This window comes from Macaca mulatta, chromosome X, assembly GCF_049350105.2.
Source record: "Macaca mulatta isolate MMU2019108-1 chromosome X, T2T-MMU8v2.0, whole genome shotgun sequence".
Lineage (NCBI taxonomy): Eukaryota > Metazoa > Chordata > Mammalia > Primates > Cercopithecidae > Macaca > Macaca mulatta.
Window position 1 is genome coordinate 28,016,558 of NC_133426.1, and position 21,198 is coordinate 28,037,755.

Sequence of the window (21,198 nt, forward strand, 5' to 3'; positions counted from 1 at the left end):
CCTCCTGAGTATAAGCAGAACTTGTTTCTAAACAACAGACTATGGCAAATATGATGAGATCTCACTCCCTTGATTAGGTTACAATATCTGGCATAGTGAAGGGATTTTGTAGATATAATTAAGGATTGTAAATTAAATAAATTGATTTTGAGCTATCAGAAAGATTATCTGGGTGGGTCTGTCTTAATGAGAAGAAATCCCCCTGGGCCCTCCCTAAGGTTAAAGACTCTCTCTCCAATGCTGGCTTTGAATAAGAAAGCTGCCATGTTATGAGAGGGTCTATGATAAGGCCCATGTGGCCAGAAACTACTGGAGGTCTCTAGAACCTAAGGGCAGCCAACAGCTGACAGCCAGCAAAAAACTGGGGCCCTCAGTCTTCTAGCTGTAAGAAAATGAACTTATCCAACAACTTGAAAAACTTGGAAGCAGGTTTTCAGTCAATCTGGTGATGAGCCACAGTCATAGCTGACACTGATTGCAGCCTTGTGAGACCCTGAGCAGAGAACTCAGCTAATTAGAGACATCTGGCCTGCCACAAAATCCACCATCTCTCCTGACTCCAAGTTTTATATGGGAGTGCCAAAGGGCTGTTTTATGTGAGATCGTGCAAATGTTCTGTCAGTGAATACAAAGTGTCTTCCAAGTTTTCCCTTTCTTGCTTTGGTCCACTTTAATGGCATCTCACCCTAGGCCCAAGATGCTTATTATGTTATATGAACACATATAAGCCACATTCACCGGTGTTGTCTCCTAATGCTGGTCCTGATACCAATCAAAGTGATCAAAAATTGGCATTGTGTGAATAACACAATGAAGAGTGTGTAACTGGGGACCCCACCTGACTCCCAAAGGAGTGTAACCTTATACAAGTCAACATTGGTTCTTAGTACTCTTCTTGCTTTAGAACTCAGTTTCTGATCCGTGAAGATTGCCTAAGGCTTTGTCCCCAGGAACATCAGCATCACGCAGGAGTTCATTAGAAATGCAGACTCTCAGGCCACACTCTGAACCTACAGGATCAGAGCCCAGGTTTTAACAAGTGATGTGTATACGTATTAACATCTGGAGAAAACGGAGCTAAGAAACCAATACCTGAGATATATTAACATCTTCTAAATCTTTCACAAATATATAAGCTGCTGCAAGCTATATTCGCCCTATCACTTTAAATCATCCCTACATCTTCCAGAATTTCACAAACACCCCTTTTGAAGCAAACTTGCATTTCATTTTTCACTACACAAGGTTATACTAGAAGCTATTGAGTTTTTCACTATAATCAGCCCTTTGTATCTAGCATAAAACTGGACATATTACCTCCCATTATAAGTGCAAAACCATTTTTATATCTCTTTAAATTCCTATTAAGAAGATTTAAAATGTGAATACCTTTTAATCCAACAATTATACTTCAAGGAATTTATCCTGAAGATATATTCTCACAAGTGCAAAAGGGCAGATGTTCTTGGATGTTCACTGCAGTACATTGATAATAGTACTGACATCTAAATATATAAATGTCCATCAATCAGGAACTGGTTAAGATAACTTATGATATATCCATATAATCTGCACCTTCACAAAGTATGAAGAAAATATGCCTGTGTCTGATAAGGAGAGATATCTAATAAATATTTTAAGGATAAAAAGTAAGTTATAAACTTATATGCTATTATTTGAGTACATAAGTTGTATATTTAAATGTATATATCTACATGTATATAATTTTGTATACATTGAAACTTTGTAGTTGGCATTATATGTTGGCTTATCTAATCTTTATTTTCAACTCTCTTTTCCCCTATCTTCCTCTTCTGTGGAGGCTCTAAAAGGTAAGAACCTGATTTCCCAGACACCCTTCCAGCTAGGATTGACCATGTCAAACCTCTCTGGCTAATGATGTGTTATCGAAAGTCTAACATTAAAGTCTCTTCCCCTTCTTTTACCCTGCCTGTAATGCAGGGTGAAAACTGGAGGTATAGCAGCCAATTGGTGACCATGAAGCAGCAAATATGAAGCCTAGAACCAACATGCTAGCATGAGGGGAAAAAAGCAATGTGCGGCTGGACGCAGTGGCTCACGCCTGTAATCCCAACACTTTGGGAGACTGAGGCAGGTGGATCACCTGTGGTCAGGAGTTCAAGACCAAACTGGTGAAACCCTGTCTCTATTAAAAAAAAAAAAAAATTAGCTGGGCGTGGTGGCGGGCACCTATAATCCCAGCTACTCAGGAGGCTAAGGCTGGAGAATTGCTTGAACCTGGGAGGCAGAGGTTGCAGTGAGATGAGATGGCGCCATTGCACTCCAGCCTGGGCGACAGAGCGAGACTCCATCTCAAAGGAAAAAAACAAAAACAAAAACAATGTGCTTGCATCTCTCATGGCATCCTAGGTCAACAACAGCAGCACTAGGATGCCTACCTCTGTGTTTTTTTCGATGAAAGATAATTAAATCCCTGGATATTTAAGCCACTACATGGAGGTTTTTGGTGGTAGTGATGGTGATGATGATGATTACAATGAAACTAATTTCTAATGGCTACAAGTGTGAATTTTGAAGAATGGGGTAAGAGGCAGAGGAAGTACTTCTACTTTTTAAAATGTTTACTCTTTTGTAATGTTTGACATTTTATTCAAAGAAAATGACACATACATAAAACGAACTGACTTTAAATTTCTGGTATTTATTCAATATGGATAATATGAGAAAACGTTGAATATGTCCTCCCATAACAGAGTGGTTGCTAAAAGCACAAATATAATTACGTTAGTGATTATACAACTTAGTTGACAAATGAGTGCTCCTCTCAGGGAAAGAAGGTAATTTCGCGTCTCTTGTTTTAAAGGAAATTAGTTAACTATCCCAATTTATAGAATAATGGTAATGATGGGGCTTCATATGGTTGAATGATAATGCCCTTCCCTCTTTTGTTCTTTTTGCAATGTTTGAAGAAAAATGAAAATAGGGCCCTAAAAGAAGAAATGAGCTAAGTATCTAGGGAATTGTTCTTCATGAAGCCTTTTTTTCTCAAGCAGTAGATACAGGTTGTGTTCTGTAAAGGAAAGGGTTAACTCGGCATGTCTGGATTGCTCAAACTCTGCACATTCCCATGAAAGGTCAGGTTTTGGGGTCAGCCTTGGTTGGCTCTTGGGAGCTGAGCTCTGAGCTCTTGGAATGTTTTGCCTATACCAGTCTGACTAAATAGTTTATGCTAACGATGTGATTTATTTTTGCTGTTTTTGCTCTGGGGGTCTGGAGTCTGAGAAGATGACATTAGTTGTGTATGCCTATATAATTGACCCCAATAACAATCCTGGACAAAAAAGCTTGGAGGAGCTTCCCTGATTGGTATGTGTTGTCTCACATTATTGTTGGGAGAATTCAGTGCATCCTGCATAGCTCCCCTGGGAAGGACACTTGGAAGCTTGTGCCTGGTTTCTCCTGGACTTCACCTCATGAAAGTTCTCCATTTGCTGATTTTAATCTGTATCATTTTGCTATAGTACACCATAACTGTGCCTATAAATGCTTCTGTGTCCTGTGAGTCCTCTAGCAAATAATCTAGCATAAGGGTGGCCATGGGAACCCCTGAGATAGTTAACCTAAAGTTAAATACCGAGAGCTGTAAATAACTAATAAGTTGTTTGATGCTAACTAATTGTGAAGGTATAAGTATCCCCTCAAAAGATCCTTTTCTTCCAGAAAATGGATTGAGATATAAAGGCATATTCTGAGAAAATGTATAAATATGTGTGAAGTAGAAATAGAAATCCCAGCAACTAATGATTATTGAGATTGACATGAATTATGTTTTCTAATATTTTGGTTTAACTTTTTAATTAAAGCATTTAATTTGGCATTAGATAAAATAATTGGATTGGAAAATACATTATTCCTCTAGTCAGTCATGTCAATGGGAGATAATAGGGAATCTATAGTCAAGGTCACTAAAACAATAAGACAAAAGTATTCAGGGAGAAACACTCTCAAGAGGTAAAACTTTGTGCCTAAATGTAAAATAACTTCATAGTCTAAAAATATTTCATATGAATAAAGGTTTAGATACCTTTTAGTTTTGTGAATTATTTACCACTCTTACAGCCCCTCTTTGATTTTGGTTCATAGATTGTCACATCTGTTTTAAAATTATATACATTTAGCAAAAGAAAAGCAGCACAAACGTAATCTTAAAATATAGAATAATGTGAATATTAAATGTACCTCCTCCTTAAGCTTAACAAAATTACTTATTTGCTTGTTTTGTTTATGATTTATTTAACTGGCCTTGTTCCAGAAAGTTTAGCAGTTGGCTAAAACATTTTCTAAAGGAATAATTCCATGTTTACTTAGAAAGTGAGGAAACTGAGACATAAGATTCCTTAATGAGACATATTAAAATTCCTGGAAAGAATATTACCTTGTTTATAGTAAATTATATAAATAAATAATTTGTAACATATTCTGAGAGGCTGGTGTAAAACTAGCAGAGGCCTAGAAATAATTATCTTGGCGGCTCAACACGTAGTGTCATAGTGTACAGGAAAATCAAACTTTTTTTCTCTGTACTCACAACACAGAACACTTCAATTTGGACACTAGATGTGTGAGGCTTTTTTTTTTAATTTCACATATCAAGCAATTCTCTAATTATCTGCAGACACCAACTGATGTCTTATAATTTCATTCAATTCTGACATTATCTACCTGAAGTTAGTATAGACCCCTCCCATGAGACTTGCCCCCACTTCAGATACCAGTCACAAATGGTGGGTTCTCAACTTCTGTCCAATCTGGCTACAAATTGGTGTTCCCACAATCCACTTCTCAGATTCAGTCATTTGCTAGAATGGCTCACAGAACTCAGGAAAACACTTACTTGTGTTTATTAGAAAGGATATTACAAAAGATACAGATACACAGCAAGAGAAGGAGGTTGGAAGGGTCCCGAGTGCAAGAGCTTCTGTTCCTGTAAAGTTGGGATGTGCCATACCTCTGGCACATAAATGTGTTCACCACCCCAGAAGCTCTATGAGCCACCATACTTTTGAGATTTTTATGGAGATTTCATCAGATAGACATGATCAATTATTAACTTAGTCTCCAACTCCTCTCACCTCCCTGAAGAATAGGGAGTAGGGCTGAAAGTTCCAAGCTTCTAATCATGGATTGGTTTTTCTGGTGACCATCCCCATCCAGGATCTCACCAAGAATGTGTCATTAGAAAAAACATCCTCCTATCACCTGGGAAATTCCAAAGGATCCAGGAGTTCTCCTTTTGACCCTCAGGAACCAGGGTCAGAAACCAAATAGTAAAGCAAAAGATGATCCTAGCATTCCTATTGCTTAGAAAATTACAAGAGTTTTAGAAGATCTGTGTCAGGAACTGAGGGGCAGACACATATATATATATTTTATTATTTCACACATGGCATATGTAGACATTCATCAGTTCATTTCTTCATTGAATATTTCTTCAGTTCCAATCGTGTGCCAAATCCTGTTCTAGCATTAAAGATACCAACAAAAATATTTTTCTTCATGGAATTTATATTCTATTAGAGGAAACGTCTGGTGAATAACTCCACAAGTAAAACATTCTATATATCACATGGTGCAAAGTGCTACCTAGAAAAATAAAGCAAGAAAGACATTTCAGGACATAGGTCATGTGTTTTACAAATTTAAATAGCATGAAAGTAGACTCAGTCACACTGATGTATATGTGTATACTTGCTTGGTAAGGTTATCAAAACCACATTTGTAGAATCAGTTTAAAACTAACTTGAAATTATGACACATAGTAAATTTGTATCATGTTAGATCAAGTTTGGTATAATATGATTTACAGTAGAATATGTAATACAAGAATAAAGTGAAAGAAACAGATTTGGTAGAAGGGAGGTTGCTATGGTTTGAATGTTTGTGTCTTCTCCAAAATTCATGTTGAAACTTAATCCCAAATGCAACAGTATTATGAGGTGGGACCTTTAGGAGATGCTTAGGCCATAAAAGCTCTACCCACATGGGTGGGATTAGAGCCCTTATAAAAGGGTTTGAGGGACAGAGTTCGCCCCTTCCATCTCTTTTGCCCTTCCATCTCTTCCACAATGTGGACACAACATTCATCTTCTCTGGAGGATGCAGCAAATGGCACCATCTTAGAAGCAGAGACCGGCCCCTCACCAGACATCAAACTTTCCAGAGCCTTGATCTTGGACTTTCTGTCTCCAGACCTGTGAGAAATAAATGTCTGTTGTTTATAAATTATCCGATATCAGGTATTTTGTTTAGAGTAGCACGTGTGGACTAAGACAGAGGTAGAGAAGTAGTATTTGTTAGAATGATAAGCTTTTTATGTGGTGACTTGTACTGAAATAACATAAAAATGTCTCTTTTTAAATCAGAGGAATGTCTACACATATATCCTCAAATAATAATCTATAATTTTAATTTTATAAAACCTGCACGATATGCAGTCATTTCAAAGTAGACCTACACTGAGGAAACATTGCACCAATGATAAAAAGAGAAAACAGGAATGATAAAGTAGTTTATATATGTTGCAGACTGCGAAGGTAGAGGAATTAGAAAAGATTTTTTCCAGAAACAATTACAAAACTGACAAGAATAAGGTATAGTAGTTTTAATTGCTTTAATATGCATAGAGTGCCATTATATATTTTTGAAAGATAATATTGATTTTTTGCTTGGATTCTTATTTATAATATTCTTAACTACATTGCTACCTATGATTTTACCAGGGAAGCAAGTTAGCCCTTTGCACAAAATATATAAAATCTCTCTTACAAGATGAACCTGGTATTTGCCATTCACCCTGTGAACTGTTCATCCTCTGTATCCATTCGTGACTTCTCCTTCCAACTTGTGATATTTTTCAGTCAATAGAAGACCCCATCTGCTACTTTCACTTAACTATTAGCACCTTATCGTCTTTTCTCTCTCATGTCCAAGATTGGAACATTCATTTATACTGGACTTGATTTTCTGCAGTTTACCTTGCTGCTAACAGGGAGAAAAGCATACCTGTATTATATTGCCCCTAATTCATGGATGAAGTGTGGAATTCTCATGTAACAAACCTAGAATAATTGAGTCACACCAAAAGCTCCTTGCAGATGGTTATTAACAGGCAATGGTCAGACATCATCTAATAAAGTAAAGCAACTTATTTTTATTTGACTCTGTTCTAAGAGGTAGACAGAACTTTAAACCCAGTAACATTCAGGTGAATCTAAGTCAAATCTAAGAGAGCTTACGTAAGACAAACTCCTAGACATCTGCTATATGAGTCATAGAATCATTGTTTATATCCTTTTATTTCAAACTACCAAATCTCATTTTCTGTCAGAAAATGGTGCAGAGGTTTATTTGTAACCCATATAGTCTACAGGGAGGTAAGGCACTCTCAAAGGGGAATCAAATCCACAACATTACAGGCTGAGTAAAAACCTGTGTCTTAGAAATATAAGTTGAAAAAAAAGCTTATTGCCATTTCCAACAAAACAATCTGTATTAAACATGCTGTTATTTTATTTTTTACTTTCAGAAGTGTCTCATCAATTTTCTAGAATAAATGTACCTGCTGATCCCCTGTGTGGATGCATGAAAATTTATAATATCAACTGTATTAATTTTCTATGACTGCCATAATAAATTACCACAAACTTGGTGGCTTAAAACAACAGAAATTTATTCTCTTACAATTCTGGAGGCCAGAAGTCTAAAATCAGTATCATTGGGCAGACATCAAAGTGTTGACTGGGTCACACTCTTTCTAGAGACTCTGCATGAGAATCTGTTCCTTGACTCTTACAGCTTCTGGTGGCCAGGGGCATTCCTTGGGCATTTCTGGACTTGTGGCTGTATCTTTCCAATCTCTGCCCCTATTGTAACACTCTGTTTCTTCTCTTTGGTCTGTGACAAGCATCCCTCTGCTTAATATCCCTTAAAAGGATATTTGTGATTACATTTAGATTCGACCTGGATAAAACAGGATAATCTCCTCATCTCCACATCCTTAATGTAATTTCATATGCAAAGACTCCTTTTTGCTATATCCAGAGATAAGGAACTGATATCTTTCATTATTCAGCTTACCACATCAACCAACTTTAAATTATAAAGTAGTACTCTTTAACAGTTTGATTCATCACACACCCACATCGCTGATTAATAAGATTCATTTGGGAGCTACAAGTTTTAAAATAGATTTGCCTTTCACCAATTCGGGGGAAAATGAATTCCATAAATGGAAACACTTCATGGGAAACACCTGATATTGAGGGTCATGTCATTATCAACTTAAATACCACAGTTATTTCAACAGCTGAGTCAGTGCCTATGAAACACATTAGCTGGAATGCAACCAAGACCATAAGCTTCTGAATCACTAAATTAAGAGCATCTACTTTTATTAGAATGCAGAAGCAAACAGGTAGCTTCTTCAAAACCCAAAGTGACAAAATAGTGATTAGATGCAATTATCTATATTTTAAAATGTGGCTGTTTGCATTCACCTTTTAGTGAGTCATGTAATGACTCACCACATACTTTCTTTAAATGATAAGTTCCATTAATAATTCCATTCACACATCTTGGATTCATCCACATAATTTTAGGAACAAAGCTATTCTCTATCTCTTACATATATATGTTTATATGTGATTAGTACATTGCCTCTCTCTTCCTTCATCTATGTATTTACATATGTATGTATGTGTCTATCTACCTATCTACCTAGTTACCTACGTAGGCAAACTATACGTGTAGTTCTACAAGTAATGTTTTTAAAAAATTAATATATAATAAACATCTAGGTCTGTTCTTGTAACTAGTACATAGTACAGTATTGCATTTTATATGCTAAAACTCCATTATTTTACCCCATTTTTGATATTACAAACAATGCTAACTCGTTCTGATAAATGCCCTTTTGTAAGATGTGTAAATACTCCTGCTATTTTGTAGTTTATTTTTACTTATGATATCTTTTAGCATAAAATATCTGTTTAAATTTAGGTAGTAATCTTCCTCAAATTCTCTTTTATGTTTTCTGAAACATTTTCTAATTTAAGAATTCATTTCTCACGCTAAATTAGAAAGAAACCCAATCTTTTATATTTTCTAGTAATTTCAAAGTTTTGTTTTCATATTTAGATCTTTAATCTACAAAGTATTTAACTTATAAAGTAAATGATGTGAAGTAGAGATATAATATTCTTTATTCAAATGAAGGGCCTGGTCTTAATACCTGGTCTCATACCATGTATACTCTACCCACCAATGTGAAATGCCCCCTGTCTCTTTCATTGATTAATTTGTCATCCATGTGCTGCTAATACCAATGTCTAAAATGAACTTCAGATTTTAGCTCCATTAATATTTCCTCTTGGACCCATATATCAAGATCCAAAGTCTTCTATAATAAGCTCTGATAATTCCAACTACCTCAGCAATATAGCACAGATTATGATTTATTTTTATAAGTTTTTTTAAATTTTTAAATTTTTTATTTTTTTTGAGATGGGTTCTCGCTCTGTTACCCAGGCTGGAGTACAGTGGCTTGATCTCAGCTCACTGCAACCTCCGCTTCCTGGGGTTCAAGCAATTCTCCTGCCTCAGCCTCCCGAGTAGCTGGGACTACAGGCCCACGCCACCATGCCCAGCTAATTTTTGTATTTTTCAGTAGAGGCGGGGTTTCACCATGTTGACCAGGATGGTCTCAATCTCTTGACCTCATGATCCACCAGCCTCGGCCTCCCAAAGTGGTGGGATTACAGGCGTGAGCCACCATACCTGGCCTCTATTTTTATAAGTTTTTATAAATTAATATATGCCCAAAATAGATAGTAAATATGCTTTGTAAGGACAAGAGGATAGAATTCCCAATATATACAGTATCTGATAGAATGTAGGCATGCAATGAATGTTTTGAGAGTGAATAAATCAATGAATAAAAGATTGAATGACTGTTTTGATATCTAATAAAGTTTCCCTCATTTTTAAGCTGTTCTTGTTTAATATTCTTCATTTAATTGTTTGATAATTTTGGAGAGACATGATGCTTTAGCAAGGCTGAGTCTTACCATTGAAGATCATAGTGTATCTCTCCAGCAATTGAAGTCTATTTATTTCCTTTGATAAGGGTTTTTAGTAATTGTTTTATTTTTCTTCAAATAAATTTTAACCATTTGTGTTTTCCCAATTAAGTAGTGATAATAATATTTCACCATTATTATGATGTTTGTTGTTAAGTTTCTGCTAAGTCGTTTTTATCAAGCTAAGAAATTTTCTGTCTACACTGAGCTACTTGTACATTTTTTTAAAGTTTTTAAATTTTTTAATTTCTATGGGTACATGGTAGGTGTATATATTTGTAGAGTACATTAGATGTTTTGATACAGGCATGCAATGTGTAATAATTCACATCATGGAGAACTGGGTATCCATCCTCTGAAGTATTTACACTTAATATTACAAACAATCCAATTACACTCTTTTAGTCACTTTAAAATGTACAATTAACTTATTATTGACTATAGTCACCCTGTGTGCTATCAAATAATAGGTCTTATTAATTCTTTCTATTTTTTATACCCATTAACCATGCCCAACTTCCCCCCATACCCTCACTCCCCTTCCCAGCCTCTGGTAACCATCCTTATCCTTATCCATGAGTTCAGCTGTGTTGAATTTTAGATCCCAGAATTAAGTGAGAACATCATGTGATGTTGGTGTTTCTGTGCCTGGCTTATTTCACTTAACACAGTCATCTCCAGTTCCATCCCTGTTGTTGCAAATGACAGGATCTCATTCTTTTTTATAACTGAATAGTATTCCATTGTGTATGTGCACTACATTTTCTTTATCCATTCATATGTTGATGGACACTTAGGTTGCTTCTGAGAGAGGGGAAAGACAGAAAGAAATCAACTAGGCAGATAGGATGAGAGCCTTTGGCAGAATTCCCTTCTAACAAAAAGCGACCCAATAAGTCATTTCTCTTTCAGCAAAGAGCAGCCTGAAACATCAGGCTGCAAACACAGATAAGGAAGGCAAGTTCTAACACAGAAAGGGACCTCCCATGTAATCAGCAAGTTTTGCTGACATACAGTGGGCCCCATTGAGCATATTCCTCTCCCTTCTTGGATATACTCAGACAAGGAAGCTTGCAAAGAGTGGGGGGTGCCTGCAACAGCACTGATAAGAAGAGCTACCCTGGACCAGGCATGTCCACCTTCGAGGGTTCTGCCCTGCCTTTTTACACGTGTGCAGTAGGAAGAGATAAGCAACATGGAGTAACTTATGCTAAAGAGCCGACATGTACACTAGAAAGATTGGGGTGGGGACGGTCAGAAATTCATGCCTTATTCAAATGACACACCTTACTCAAATGACACAAGTAGTCCTGACCAGTTTTTTGTGCCTTATGTAAATGAAGCACCCCTCCCCTCCAGCTCATTTATAAAAACCCTTGCATTTCAGTGTAAAACAGCAACCCATTTTTCCATGACCCCTCTCTGCACCAGAGAGCTTTGGTCCTTTTGCTTATTAAACTTCTGCTCTAACCTCACCCTTGATATCTTGGGCCGTGAGACTAAGAACTTTGGGTGACACCCCAGACGATGAGACCAGTTTCACTTCCGAATCTTGGTTATTGTGAACAGCGCTGCAACAAACATGGGAGTACAGATATCCCTTCAATATACTGATTTCCTTTCTTTTGGGTATATATTCCGCAGTGGGATTGCTGGATCTTATGGTAGCTCTATTTTTAGTTTTTTGAGGAACCTCCAAACTGTTCTCTATAGTTATACTAATTTACATTCCTGTCAACAGTGTAGGAGGGTTCTCTTTTCTCCATATCCTCACCAGCAGTTGTTATTGCCTGTCTTTTAGCTATAAGCCATTTTAACTGGGGTGAGATGATATCTCATTGTAGTTTTGATTTGAATTTCTCTGATGATCAATTACGTTGATCACCTTTTCATACGGCTGTTTGTCATTTGTATGTCTTCTTTTGAGAAGTGTCTATTCAAATATTTTGCCCATTTTTTTAATCAGATTGTTAGAATTTAATATTTAATATTAGAGTTGTTTGAGCTCCTGTGTCTTCTGGTTATTAATCCTTTGTCAGATGGGTAGTTTGCAGATATTTTTCCCATTCTGTGTATTGTATCTTCACTTTGTTGATTGTTTCCTTTGCTGTGCAGCACCTTTTTAACTTGATGTGATCCCATTTGTCCATGTTTGCTTTGGTTGCCTGTGCTTGTGGGGTATTGCTCTAGAAATTTTTTGCCCAAACCAACTTCCTGGAGATTTTTCCCAAAATTTTCTGGTAGGAGTTTCATAGTTTGAAGTGTTAGATTTAAGTCTTTAATCCATTTTTATTTGATTTTTATATATGGTGAAAGGCAGAAGTCTAGTTTCATTCTTCTGCATATGGATATCCAGTTATCCTAGCACCATTTATTGAAAAGACTGTCTTTTCCCCAGTGTGTGTTCTTGTTGCCTTTGTTGAAAAGGAGCTCACTGTAGGTGTGTGGATACGTTGGTTCTCTATTCTTCTCCATTGGTCTATATGTCTGGGTTTATGCCATTACCATGCCGTTTTAGTTACTATATCTCTATGGTATAATCTGAAGTCAGGTAATGTAATTCCTCCAGTTTTGTTATTTTTGCCTAGGATACCATTGGCTATTCTGGGTCTTTTGAGGTTGCATATAAATTTTAAGATTTTTTTCTATTCTTGCAAAGGATGTCATTGGTATTTTGATAGCAATTGCATTGAATCTGTAGATGTCTTTGGGTTGGTCAATTTCTTGATCACCATAAATTTTCTTGGTAGATTTGTTTATTGAATACATTTTACAGATTTTTTTTTTAATTTATTTTTTATTATTATTATACTTTAAGTTCTAGGGTACATGTGCATAACGTGCAGGTTTGTTACATATGTATACTTGTGCCATGTTGCTGTGCTGCACCCATCAACTTGTCAGCACCCATCAACTCGTCATTTACATCAGGTATAACTCCCAATGCAATCCCTCCCCCCTCCCCCCTCCCCATGATAGGCCCCGGTGTGTGATGTTCCCCTTCCCGAGTCCAAGTGATCTCATTGTTCAGTTCCCACCTATGAGTGAGAACATGCGGTGTTTGGTTTTCTGTTCTTGTGATAGTTTGCTAAGAATGATGGTTTCCAGCTGCATCCATGTCCCTACAAAGGACACAAACTCATCCTTTTTTATATGGTTTTCTGTTCTTGTGATAGTTTGCTAAGAATGATGGTTTCCAGCTGCATCCATGTCCCTACAAAGGACACAAACTCATCCTTTTTTATAGCTGCATAGTATTCCATGGTGTATATGTGCCACATTTTCTTAATCCAGTCTGTCACTGATGGACATTTGGGTTGATTCCAAGTCTTTGCTATTGTGAATAGTGCCGCAATAAACATACATGTGCATGTGTCTTTATAGCAGCATGATTTATAATCCTTTGGGTATATAACCAGTAATGGGATGGCTGGGTCATATGGTACATCTAGTTCTAGATCCTTGAGGAATCGCCATACTGTTTTCCATAATGGTTGAACTAGTTTACAATCCCACCAACAGTGTAAAAGTGTTCCTATTTCTCCACATCCTCTCCAGCACCTGTTGTTTCCTGACTTTTTAATGATCGCCATTCTAACTGGTGTGAGATGGTATCTCATTGTGGTTTTGATTTGCATTTCTCTGATGGCCAGTGATGATGAGCATTTTTTCATGTGTCTGTTGGCTGTATGAATGTCTTCTTTTGAGAAATGTCTGTTCATATCCTTTGCCCACTTTTTGATGGGGTTGTTTGTTTTTTTCTTGTAAATTTGTTTGAGTTCTTTGTAGGTTCTAGATATTAGCCCTTTGTCAGATGAGTAGATTGCAAAAATTTTCTCCCATTCTGCAGGTTGCCTGTTCACTCTGATGGTAGTTTCTTTTGCTGTGCAGAAGCTCTTTAGTTTAATGAGATCCCATTTATCAATTTTGGCTTTTGCTGCCGTTGCTTTTGGTGTTTTAGACATGAAGTTCTTGCCCATGCCTATGTCCTGAATGTTACTATCTAGGTTTTCCTCTAGGATTTTTATGGTATTAGGTCTAACATTTAAGTCTCTAATCCATCTTGAATTAATTTTCGTATAAGGAGTAAGGAAAGGATCCAGTTTCAGCTTTCTACTTATGGCTAGCCAATTTTCCCAGCACCATTTATTAAATAGGGAATCCTTTCCCCATTTCTTGTTTCTCTCAGGTTTGTCAAAGATCAGATGGCTGTAGATGTGTGGTATTATTGCTGAGGACTCTGTTCTGTTCCATTGGTCTATATCTCTGTTTTGGTACCAGTACCATGCTGTTTTGGTTACTGTAGCCTTGTAGTATAGTTTGAAGTCAGGTAGCGTGATGCCTCCAGCTTTGTTCTTTTGACTTAGGATTGTCTTGGAGATGCGGGCTCTTTTTTGGTTCCATATGAACTTTAAAGCAGTTTTTTCCAATTCTGTGAAGAAACTCATTGGTAGTTTGATGGGGATGGCATTGAATCTATAAATAATCTTGGGCAGTATGGCCATTTTCACGATATTGATTCTTCCTATCCATGAGCATGGTATGTTCTTCCATTTGTTTGTGTCCTCTTTTATCTCACTGAGCAGTGGTTTGTAGTTCTCCCTGAAGAGGTCCTTTACATCCCTTGTAAGTTGGATTCCTAGGTATTTGATTCTCTTTGAAGCAATTGTGAATGGAAGTTCATTCCTGATTTGGCTCTCTGTTTGTCTGTTACTGGTGTATAAGAATGCTTGTGATTTTTGCACATTAATTTTGTATCCTGAGACTTTGCTGAAGTTACTTATCAGCTTAAGGAGATTTTGGGCTGAGACAATGGGGTTTTCTAAATATACAATCATGTCATCTGCAAAGAGGGACAATTTGACTTCTTCTTTTCCTAACTGAATACCCTTGATTTCTTTCTCTTGCCTGATTGCCCTAGCCAGAACTTCCAACACTATGTTGAATAGGAGTGGTGAGAGAGGGCATCCCTGTCTTGTGCCAGTTTTCAAAGGGAATGTTTCCAGTTTTTGCCCATTCAGTATGATATTGGCTGTGGGTTTGTCATAAATAGCTGTTATTATTTTGAGGTACGTTCCATCAATACCGAATTTGTTGAGCGTTTTTAGGATGAAGGGCTGTTGAATTTTGTCAAAAGCCTTTTCTGCATCTATTGAGATAATCATGTGGTTCTTGTCTTTGGTTCTGTTTATATGCTGGATTATGTTTATTGATTTGTGAATGTTGAACCAGCCTTGTATCCCAGGGATGAAGCCCACTTGATCATGGTGGATAAGCTTTTTGATGTGCTGCTGAATCCCGTTTGCCGGTATTTTATTGAGGATTTTTGCATCGATGTTCATCAGGGATATTGGTCTAAAATTCTCTTTTTTTGTTGTGTCTCTGCCAGGCTTTGGTATCAGGATGATGTTGGCCTCATAAAATGAGTTATGGAGGATTCCCTCTTTTTCTATTGATTGGAATAGTTTCAGAAGGAATGGTACCAGCTCCTCCTTGTACCTCTGGTAGAATTCAGCTGTGAATCCATCTAGTCCTGGACTTTTTTTGGTTGGTAGGCTATTAATTATTGCCTCAATTTCAGAGCCTGCTATTGGTCTATTCAGGGATTCAACTTCTTCCTGGTTTAGTCTTGGAAGAGTGTACGTGTCCAGGAAATTATCCATTTCTTCTAGATTTTCTAGTTTATTTGCGTAGAGGTGTTTATAGTATTCTCTGATGGTAGTTTGTATTTCTGTGGGGTCGGTGGTGATATCCCCTTTATCATGTTTTATTGCGTCGATTTGATTCTTCTCTCTTTTCTTCTTTATTAGTCTTGCTAGCGGTCTGTCAATTTTGTTGATCTTTTCAAAAAACCAACTCCTGGATTCATTGATTTTTTGGAGGGTTTTTTGTGTCTCTATCTCCTTCAGTTCTGCTCTGATCTTAGTTATTTCTTGCCTTCTGCTAGCTTTTGAATGCGTTTGCTCTTGCTTCTCTAGTTCTTTTAATTGTGATGTTAGAGTGTCAATTTTAGATCTTTCCTGCTTTCTCTTGTGGGCATTTAGTGCTATAAATTTCCCTCTACACACTGCTTTAAATGTGTCCCAGAGATTCTGGTATGTTGTATCTTTGTTCTCATTGGTTTCAAAGAACATCTTTATTTCTGCCTTCATTTCGTTATGTACCCAGTAGTCATTCAGGAGCAGGTTGTTCAGTTTCCATGTAGTTGAACGGTTTTGATTGAGTTTCTTAGTCCTGAGTTCTAGTTTGATTGTACTGTGGTCTGAGAGACAGTTTGTTATAATTTCTGTTCTTGTACATTTGCTGAGGAGTGCTTTACTTCCAATTACGTGGTCAATTTTGCAATAAGTGCGATGTGGTGCTGAGAAGAATGTATATTCTGTTGATTTGGGGTGGAGAGTTCTATAGATGTCTATTAGGTCTGCTTGCTGCAGAGATGAGTTCAATTCCTGGATATCCTTGTTAACTTTCTGTCTCGTTGATCTGTCTAATGTTGACAGCGGAGTGTTGAAGTCTCCCATTATTATTGTATGGGAATCTAAGTCTCTTTGTAAGTCTCTAAGGACTTGCTTTATGAATCTGGGTGCTCCTGTATTGGGTGCATATATTTTTAGGACAGTTAGCTCTTCCTGTTGAATTGATCTCTTTACCATTATGTAATGGCCTTCTTTGTCTCTTTTGATCTTTGATGGTTTAAAGTCTGTCTTATCAGAGACTAGTATTGCAACCCCTGCTTTTTTTTGTTCTCCATTTGCTTGGTAAATCTTCCTCCATCCCTTTATTTTGAGCCTATGTATGTCTCTGCATGTGAGATGGGTCTCCTGAATACAGCAGACTGATGGGTCTTGACTCTTTATCCAGTTTGCCAGTCTGTGTCTTTTAATTGGAGCATTTAGTCCATTTACATTTAAGGTTAAGATTGTTATGTGTGAACTTGATCCTGCCATTATGATATTAACTGGTTATTTTGCTCGTTAGTTGATGCAGTTTCTTCCTAGCCTAAATGGTCTTTATATTTTGGCATGTTTTTGCAATGGCTGGTACCGGTTGTTCCTTTCCATGTTTAGTGCTTCCTTCAGGGTCTCTTGTAAGGCAGGCCTAGTGGTGACAAAATCTCTAAGCATTTGCTTATCTGTAAAGGATTTTATTTCTCCTTCACTTATGAAACTTAATTTGGCTGGATATGAAATTCTGGGTTTAAAATTCTTTTCTTTAAGAATGTTGAATATTGGCCCCCATTCTCTTCTGGCTTGTAGAGTTTCTGCCGAGAGATCTGCTGTGAGTCTGATGGGCTTCCCTTTGTGGGTAACCCGACCTTTCTCTCTGGCTGCCCTTAAGATTTTTTCCTTCATTTCAACTTTGGTGAATCTGGCAATTATGTGTCTTGGAGTTGCTCTTCTCGACGAGTATCTTTGTGGCGTTCTCTGTATTTCCTGGATTTGAATGTTGGCCTGCCCTACTAGGTTGGGGAAGTTCTCCTGGATGATATCCTGAAGAGTGTTTTCCAGCTTGGTTCCATTTTCCCCCTCACTTTCAGGCACCCCAATCAGACGTAGATTTGGTCTTTTTACATAATCCCATACTTCTTGCAGGCTTTGTTCATTTCTTTTTCTTCTTTTTTCTTTTGGTTTCTCTTCTCGCTTCATTTCGTTCGTTTGATCCTCAATCGCTGATACTCTTTCTTCCAGTTGATCGAGTCGGTTACTGAAGCTTGTGCATTTGTCACGTATTTCTCGTGTCATGGTTTTCATCTCTTTCATTTCGTTTAGGACCTTCTCTGCATTAATTACTCTAGCCATCAATTCTTCCACTTTTTTTTCAAGATGTTTAGTTTCTTTGCGCTGGGTATGTAATTCCTCCTTTAGCTCTGAGAAGTTTGATGGACTGAAGCCTTCTTCTCTCATCTCATCAAAGTCATTCTCCGTCAAGCTTTGATCCGTTGCTGGCGATGAGCTGCGCTCCTTTGCCGGGGGAGGTGCGCTCTTATTTTTTGAATTTCCAGCTTTTCTGCCCTGCTTTTTCCCCATCTTTGTGGTTTTATCTGCCTCTGGTGTTTGATGATGATGGTGACGTACTGATGGGGTTTTGGTGTAGGTGTCCTTCCTGTTTGATAGTTTTCCTTCTAACAGTCAGGACCCTCAGCTGTAGGTCTGTTGGAGATTGCTTGAGGTCCACTCCAGACCCTATTTGCCTGGGTGTCAGCAGCAGAGGCTGCAGAAGATAGAATATTGCTGAACAGTGAGTGTACCTGTCTGATTCTTGCTTTGGAGGCTTCCTCTCAGGGGTGTACTCCACCCTGTGAGGTGTGGGGTGTCAGACTGCCCCTAATAGCGGATGTCTCCCAGTTAGGCTACTCAGGGGTCAGGGACCCACTTGAGCAGGCAGTCTGTCCCTTCTCAGATCTCAACCTCCATGTTGGGAGATCCACTGCTCTCTTCAAAGCTGTCAGACAGAGTCGTTTGCGTCTGCAGAGGTTTCTGCTGCTTTTGTTGTTGTTTACTGTGCCCTGTCCCCAGAGGTGGAGTCTACAGAGACAGGCAAGTTTCCTTGAGCTGCTGTGAGCTCCACCCAGTTTGAGCTTCCCAGCGGCTTTGTTTACCTACTTAAGCCTCAGCAATGGCGGGCGCCCCTCCCCCAGCCTCGCTGCTGCCTTACCGCGAGCTCGCAGACTGCCGTGCTAGCAATGAGGGAGGCTCTGTGAGCGTGGGACCCTCCCGGCCAGGTGTGGGAAATAATCTCCTGGTGTGCCTGTTTGCTTAAAGCGCAGTATTGGGGTGGGAGTTACCCGATTTTCCAGGTGTTGTGTGTCTCAGTTCCCCTGGCTAGGAAAAGGGATTCCCTTTCCCCTTGCGCTTCCCAGGTAAGGCGATGCCTCGCCCTGCTTCAGCTCTCACTGGTCGGGCTGCAGCAGCTGACTAGCACCGATTGTCCGGCACTCCCTAGTGAGATGAACCCAGTACTTCAGTTGAAAATGCAGAAATCACCGGTCTTCTGTGTCACTCACGCTGGGAGTTGGAGACTGGAGCTGTTCCTATTCGGCCATCTTGCTCCGCCCCCCGGGAAGTCTTCATTTTACAGATTTTAAGTGTTAAACCATTTTTGCATCCATTAAACAATCTCTGTTTGTCATGATGTATTAATGTACTATTTAATTTGTAAAATATTAATTTTACTTATGTTTTTGCATAAATAATATTGGTGTTTATGGTGTGTGTGTGTGTGTGTGTTCAGGTGATGCATTTAGTCAAATGATGGTATAATGTCGCTGCTGTCCCTATACAAAGTTTATAAGATATTAATAGTAGGGGAAACTGTCGAGGGAGAATGGATATATGGGAACTCTACTTTCTGCTCAATTTTTCTGTAAACCTAAAACTGCTCTAAAAATAAAGTATATATAATATATATTTATATATATACTTTGTATTAATGTGTATGTACTCTCTATATATATACACACATACTTAAAATATCTATATTTTAGCTGTCTCAACAAAGGAAAAATATAAAGTATATTAATTAAAAACGACTGCCAGACATGCAAAGAGATAGGACTAAAGTACTGAAAATTAAGAGATCATATATTTAAAATAAGATAAATTGACAGGTGATATAGTTAGTAGAGTTTTTAGACACTATCTTTAAAGTAAATAGGATCAATATGAACAAAAATGGATTAAAAGGTGGATATTTTTACTAAATTACTGAAACTTATAAAATTAAATCAAACGGAGATTAGAAAATAACAAAACTGAAATTAAGAATAAAGTGTGTGTGATTAAGAGAAGATTAGACACAGCGGAGGAGGTCATTCACTAAATAAAGATAAATTAGAAAATATTCAGACTGAAGCAAGAGAAAAAGGATATAAAATCAGAATGTAAGAAATATATATGAGATAAAAGTATAAGGAATATATATATACACACACACACACACACACACACACACATATATACGTAGCCCAATCTATCTCCCCCCACCCCATACATGTGTATATATAGAGTCTCAAAGGAAAAGTGAGATAAAAAATGAGGCAAAAGCAATATTTGAGGAGTTATTGGCAAAAATATCCCCAAAGGGACAAAGGATAAGACATCTCAGATTCTATATCTATAAATCCAAAGCAGAAAAAAAATGCAAAGAATACCACACCTATGCATCATGGTTAATCTTAAAGGGAGACACTGAAAATAATTATTTTTAGAAGAACATCAACAAGACTGACAGCTTACTTTACAACAGAAACAGAAAAATGGTAGTAAGAAGAAAATAGTGAGCTATTTGAAGTCCTGAAAGAAGATAGCAGCTAAATATAAATTGTATAACCTGCAAAACTTTCCTTCAAAAAAAAGAAATAAAATGATTTTCAAAGACAATTTTAGATTTCTGGGAGTTGGGGGAAGGTTAGCAAACCGACATTAAAAGATATACTAAATATTATTATTTAGGCAGAAGGAAAACTCTTCCAAAAGGAAGTATAATAATACAGAAAGGAATGAAGTGCACCAGGGAGGAAAAATTATGGGAACATTTGGAATGCACATCAAAGTTCCCCAAAGATAAGTGTTTACTTTTCTGTTGTATTAAAAATATATATGGAATTAAAATTCCAAGGCTGGTAGGCATCTAGGTGGATCCAGGCTTCCTCTGTCTTTCTACCTCATGACAATCAACGTTGACAACCTTTACAATGGATTAATTATACCATTCATCACATCCACATCCCATTTAAGAGAAAGAATGAGGGAGACAGAACAAACTTCTTGGTTCTGACTGAAATAGGAATGATCCTGTCGTAATTGGAACAAACCATTTCCATATATATCCCATTGACCAGAACTTGGTTACATAGACACACTTTGCTGCAAAGCAAACTGGAAAATGTAGTCTTTATTCTGGGCAGCCATGTATCCTACTAAACATAAGCAATTATATTAATTACATTAACAAATTGAGAATGGGTAAACTTGGGGAACACCTAACATTCTGGGAACCCAAGTATACATGAATAACTTTTTCCCATATGGAATCATATCTATCTGTTCCCAAGGAAACAAACTCCACTGTACCGTATAGT